Source organism: Molothrus aeneus, chromosome 11 (assembly GCF_037042795.1).
Source record: "Molothrus aeneus isolate 106 chromosome 11, BPBGC_Maene_1.0, whole genome shotgun sequence".
Taxonomy (NCBI): domain Eukaryota; kingdom Metazoa; phylum Chordata; class Aves; order Passeriformes; family Icteridae; genus Molothrus; species Molothrus aeneus.
The window spans coordinates 9,323,838-9,330,182 of NC_089656.1; positions in this window are offsets into that span (position 1 = coordinate 9,323,838).

Consider the following 6,345-nt stretch of genomic DNA (forward strand, 5'->3'; position numbering starts at 1 on the left):
ATATCCCTATTACAAAATACTCTTCAGCTTCTGTCCTGAGAAGTGCAGCTTCAGGCGACTTTGCCTGTGCTGTTTTTCCATCTCAAGCCCCAAACTATTTAGCTAAACATGATTTATTTTACTAAAATCATTCATTAGAACAGTAGATAATGACAAAAAGCCCTAAACAAACAAGAGAAGGCAGAAATACCTGACATATTTATCCAAGCCTCTTTTTATCATATAACTAATATTTAGAAAATGCAGTCATATTGTCTTTGATGCTTCTGCAAGAACCTTTCCTCTCTGTTTTTTTTAATGCAGCTGGATAAATACCAACCATTTCCATGTTTGAATTAGCAGAAAAAAAATCATCTGTTTTGATGAATATTCTGCACTTTTGGGGCAATGCTGTGATAAATGAATACCATACTCCTATCCTGGCACAGCACAAAATTCTGTTCCATGCTATGCTATAATATGTAATTGCACAGTGTTGTGTCATTTGGAAGTGGAATTTGTTTACCATACTTCATTATTACAAAACATGTCTCTCTTAACAAGAGTGTGGTTTAAAGAAATCATTTGCTGTTTAATGGCAAATGTCTCGTGCTGGTGTTACTGACAGGGTTTTCAACATAAAAGAGATGTAGCAGGCCCACTGTACACTGCCAAAGTCCTGTTATCACTTTACAGCTCCTTCATACTTCTAAAGGAGTATGAAGGAGCTTTAGAGTAAACAGCAGTCTGGGCCTGCCTTTCATCTGTGGTCTGGCAGTGACACGGAGCTGTGTGCAAGCCCAGTGGGTCAATAGGATTTTAACTTGGGTTGAATGTCACAAGCACTGCTCTGTCTGCAGAATGACAGGTTTGTCAATGGGCCATGTTGGTCATTTTTCCTACTGAATTAAGTGCATAATTACATGGAATACAGAAGATTTAAAAATATTAAAATAATTTTAAATATTAAATATTAAAATATTTTAAGTATTTTAAAATATTTTAAAATGTTGGTTCTGATTTATTAGAACCACTACATGTAGTCATTCCTATCAAGAAGTCTGATATTTATGTATCAATGTATCTGTCCCCTTTTCTTCTCACATATAATTATGGTGTACTTTGGCTAATACTTACAGTCATGTTCCACATGTGATTTATTTTTACCCAATGTGTAAACATAATGAAATTTGGGATAAACAGGACTTCTAGCAGACATGTTAATGCAGTTTGCAGTAGCACAAAGGCAGCTCCAGGAGAGGAGGCTGCAGCAGCTGTGTGTAGATAGCCACCTTGAGGATCAGCAGAGCATGACTTGGGGTTACTCTGTGCTCTTCTGCAAAATCAGGAAGGCATAAATCTTAGTATATTGTTTAGTATAATATATTTTCAATGTAATTTATTGTTTAAAAATTAAACGAGACTTTGAAATGCAATTTTTCTTTTAAGGAACTAGGGGGAATGATTAGTGTGACCATTCATTCCACAGCAGATGGAATCTCATTGCTTCCTTGGGAGTTCCCAAAAAAATCCTGCTGGTGTCTGTGTCCTTTCCATCCTGCACATACCCAAACAAATAAAACCCCCTGTTCTGCCCTCCCATCTTCCTAGCAAAAGCCTCGGTAGTGACTCAGAGTGCTTCAGAGCTTAGAAATGGGCACTCCAGCCTGATCTGGGGTGCATTGGATCTGCTGTCTCTGGATTCTGAGAGCTATAGGGAACAGGGAAACTGGAACAGCCTTTAGCTAATGCTGAACTGCACACGTTACTAAATTACATAAAAACATATGTTAAGGGAATGCTACAGGTGCTAAGAAACCAGGAAAGTGTTTATTTATATGCCAATATTAGTGTAACCTCCTGAGGTACATCATCAAATTCTATATCCTTAAAAGATATTTCTTTGTAGGAAGTCCACTTCTAAAAGTGCAAAACTTTAGAAATATTTTTAAATGAAATTTAAAGCACTAGTTTAGAATCCTACATGAATAAAACCATGTCTTCTCTAAAATAAATGTTTTTCTGAAATGCTGAATGTGTAAATGGAGTTTTTAAACCTGACTGTCCTGTTGAGAAACTCCCTTCTATAGCAGAGCTCATTCTCTCATTCATAATTTAAGCAGAGCTCACTATCTATAAACAGCAGCAGATAGAATAAGTGGAGCAGTGGAAGTTGCTAAGTGGATAGAATAGCGCAGCATTCAGATGACAGGCACAATCAAAAGTAGGTCGGATAAAGAGGAACACATTTGGCTTTTATTACATGAAATATTCAGCAGCATTACTTCAATTTCTTGGGAGTAAAAATATTTCAGGAGCGGGTATTGAGGCCAGACCGAAGCCTGACATCCGTGAGGCGGCTCTGGGGCCGGAGCGGCCGCGGCTGCAGCGGGACGCTCGGAACCACGCCGGGCTCACGGCACGGTCCGGGCTGTGCAGGGGCAGCGGCCCCTCGTGCCCCGGCAGGGCTGAACCGCTCCTGGCTCCCCTCAGCGCACACGGAGGGTCTGCCGCTAATCCCGCCGGTGCTGCGCTCCCGGCCCAGGGAGGCTCCGGACTGCACCGGAATGTCTGTGCCGCCTCCGAGGAGCGTTTGTCCCGCCCCACGTGCTCCGCGCACCGGGGACAACGACCAGCGACTCCGGCTCAGGACTCGGCGCAGGAGGCGGGCGTGTCCCTTCCCAGGGCGGGCTCGGTCGGGGCGGAGCGGCCTCGAACACCGGAGCCCAGGGCAGCAGAGCCCTCAGGCAGCACCGCCCCCGCGCGGGGCCGGGAGCGGGGCGTGGCACGCGCACCAACATCGGCGCGCAGCTCCCGCCCCGCCCCTGGGGGCACGCGCGCGCCATCCAATCAGCGCCTCCGGTGTTCCAGAAGTCCCGCCCCCTCGCCCTGTGCGACCAATCAGCGCCCCCCAGGGGGAGTGTTCCGCCATCCGCCCCCTCCCCTGCGGCTCATACAAGCGCGATGCGCTGGAAACCCCCGAATTCGCTGGTGACTGGCGGCGCTTTTCACCAATAGCGCTGCGCAGCGGTGGGGCCGGCGCGCTGTGATTGGCTGAGGGCGCGGCGGAGCGCCGGGGCAGCAGGAGCGGGTGCGGACGCTCACTGCGCGGCCGTGGCGGCGATGGGGCAGCGCGGAGAGGGCCGGGCCGGCGCGGCTCCCGGCGCCTGAGGCCCCGGGGCGGACCCGCGGGCGGGCGGGAGGCCCAGCCCAGCCCGGGCCGGGCAGGAGGAGGTGAGGAGCGAGCGGGGCCGTGGGACGTCGCTCGGCGCCGTCAGGCAGGGGCGCGGCTGTCGCGGCCGCCTGCTCAGGCCGCGCTCCGGGCGGTTCCGTGAGCTGTCCCCGCGGGCCGCCGCCGCCGCCCCTGCGGTGTTGGGGGAGCCGGGCCCACCGGCGGGGCCGGGCTGGGCTAGGCCGGGGCTGGCGGTGGCTCCGCTCTTGGCGGGCCCTGGTGGGCCTTTCCGCCACCACAGCCTCCATCCCCGAGCGGCGCCTTGGCCGCTCCAGAGGAGTTTCGGGACTTTCCTGGCCCGTCCTGCGCGGAGCCGCCCGGGGAGCGGAGAAGATGCTCAGGTTGGACGGGGGAGGATCATTATCCTCCAGAGCTGAGCCTTGCACGGAGCCTGGCGGGTCGCACGGCCGTGCCCTGCCATGGAGCACTCCGTGAGAGAAGCGGCGAAATGCGATATTCGGTATCAATTCGGAGACTGAGCACACGTGTTTCAGTTTTGGGGAGGGCTGGCCCGGGGTGTCTGCAGAGCGGCCGCATTGGTAAATCTCGTAACGCCACAGCATTCTGGCCTGTGAGAATGATTCCTGTTCTTCCTCTCAGGAGGATTATTTGTATCAGATTTATAATGCCGAACACAACCTATTTTCTTTTAGGAATAATGCTGCCAGTATGAAAATCTTTGTATTACATTGGTTCCACCGCTGTTTTGAGAAACAGTTTCTATTTCTTCCACTCATGGCTTGTATTGCCGGCATGTAATTCTGTGCATTGAGATGCACATAAATTTCCTTGCTCCTAGTTTTAACCTTCCCATGAAAATTGGTTTTGGGCTGTTGAAGAACAGAACTTTGCATCTCAGCTGGTTTAATTATTTTTGGTATTAAAGTGTCAGGTTTTAAAAGAAACTGTGCAGTTTATTTTAGCCTTTTCATTTTATACTCTGAATCAGAGCCACAGACGTGTGCTCATTCTGAAACTTGATAGCTGGTTTCATCATCTTAATATAGTTCATCTAAGGCTCCTGCAGGGTAGGAACAGAGGTCTTGAATTTCAGAGCAAACTGTTATTCTGATGGGATGTCTCGGTAGCGACAACAGTGACTCACAACCGAGGAATAAAGGAAATTAGGGAAGCTTTGAAGTCAGGTAGCTTATGGCCTATTCCTGACAATTTTTAAAATGTTTTTTTCTTCCAAAGTATGTAGTGTTGCAGTCATAATTGTGTTTTTCCTGTTTCTCCCCTAAAGTCTTTTGAGCATGAAAAAATTCAGATAGTGGGTGGAATAGAAGTTTGCAGCTGAACAGGCTCTGACACTTAAATTGTCCTTGTTGGTGGCCAAGTTCTCTTGGGTTTGCACAAGTCTCGTAGCTGCTGGTGTGTAGTGCAGTGACGGCTTTGTGGTAAGGATTAGGGTGCTTGGTTCCCAAGTTAATCATACAGTGGTCTAATAGTTTGTTCTGATCATAGTCTGCTATGACTATGCTGTCTGTGCAGCAGAGATTTTTCTTTACTCACAGAATTCCATGGAAAATGGCTGTAAGAATAATCCTTAAGTCAGTAGTGTATATAAAGGTATTTTTGATATATTGCCAAAACTTAATGTCCTTTTAACAAGCTTTTCTGTGCTCTTAAAAGAACTAATTTATCACTTGTATTATTCTAAAAGAAGAGTATTTGGCTTTTAAAGTTGTATGAGACAGTGGTTGTAGATGTGTTTTTAAAGGAAGGCGTTTTTAAATAGTGATAATGAACCCTTTAATAAAGAAAAGCCTTTTGGTACTGTAGCCAGTGGGTTTAGTAACATTTCTGTGGGTGACTAGGGCTTTGAAAGACTGACCACACACCACATAAAGTTATTATATAATCTAAATGCAGCTCCTGACAAGTTTTTAGACTGAATTCTTTATTACTAAACATGTGAAGATTGTATTGTTGCAGCCATGGAAACAAGATATACTTGCAAACAAGATATACTTATTATAAGATAGGTATGATAAAGCTTATTTTAAAAAAATAATTAATCTTTTTTAAGCTGTTGAACTGACTTTCTCTTTTAATATATTATTCCATGCATACTTATTAAAATTAATTATTTGTGTAAATGAGGTAGGGAAAATTAGGATCCCTGTAATGTTGGAGATACTTGTTTGCAGTCTCCTGGGGATTAAGAAACTTTGTGAATGGCTCAAAAAAAAAAAAAGGAAAGTGAAATGTGTCAGTTCTTGAAAGAACATAAATGTTCTTGAGAACATAAAATGGAGTTATGAAAAACAAGATAGGGTTTTTTTCCCCTATTGTGTGAAAAAAGTAAAGGGAGAAAACTACTCAGAACTTGTATGTAACTCTTATTTTACCATCTGAGTACACTTATTAAAACTAATGGTCATTTAATCACGTTTCCATGTGGGGCAGGAGGGGGGAATCTTGCTGTGTTCTTCAGTTTCCACATAAACTATTTCAATCCCATGCTCACACCACTTTTTGTCTCTAGTTACTGCTTTTCTTTGAGTTTTGTTAAATAGTCTGTTTAAAAAGATGAGGGAAATAATTACAGGACTGCTGGATTTCATTGCTTTCCAATCACTTCTGAAACTGGGTTCACAGGGTAGGAGAAATAGATTTTGTGCTATTTGAATGACATCAGAGAAAAGTGGTGGAGAAATAGGGTACCTAGGCACAAGGACAAAGATCATTTGCCTTTAGGTATAAATAGTCATTGAGATTGTCCTTTAACTGAATTAAACTGTGGCATCACAGGTTGGGAACAGGAGCATTTACATGACAATACATTCTGAACTTGTACACTGCCCTTTGCTGTCATCTTTAGAAGAACAAATCCTGCTAAGGTACTGCACATCTTTCTTCATGTATCCACTGTGATCAAAACTATAGACACACATGCTCAAAGAAGTATTTTCAAGTTGTTCTTTTCCATTTTATTAGTTGTGAGCTGTAGTTTTCTAAAGATGATGTTTAACTAAGATGTTTGCTCCATGGTATTTTAATAACTGAAAGTATTTCTTACTTTGTTGAAGTGAATTATCTTTCTAGAATGATAAAAATAAGAGCCTCCATTTTTTTTCCTGAGAATTGCATGTTGCAATGCTGGCACAATTTAGTCTTCATATATTGTA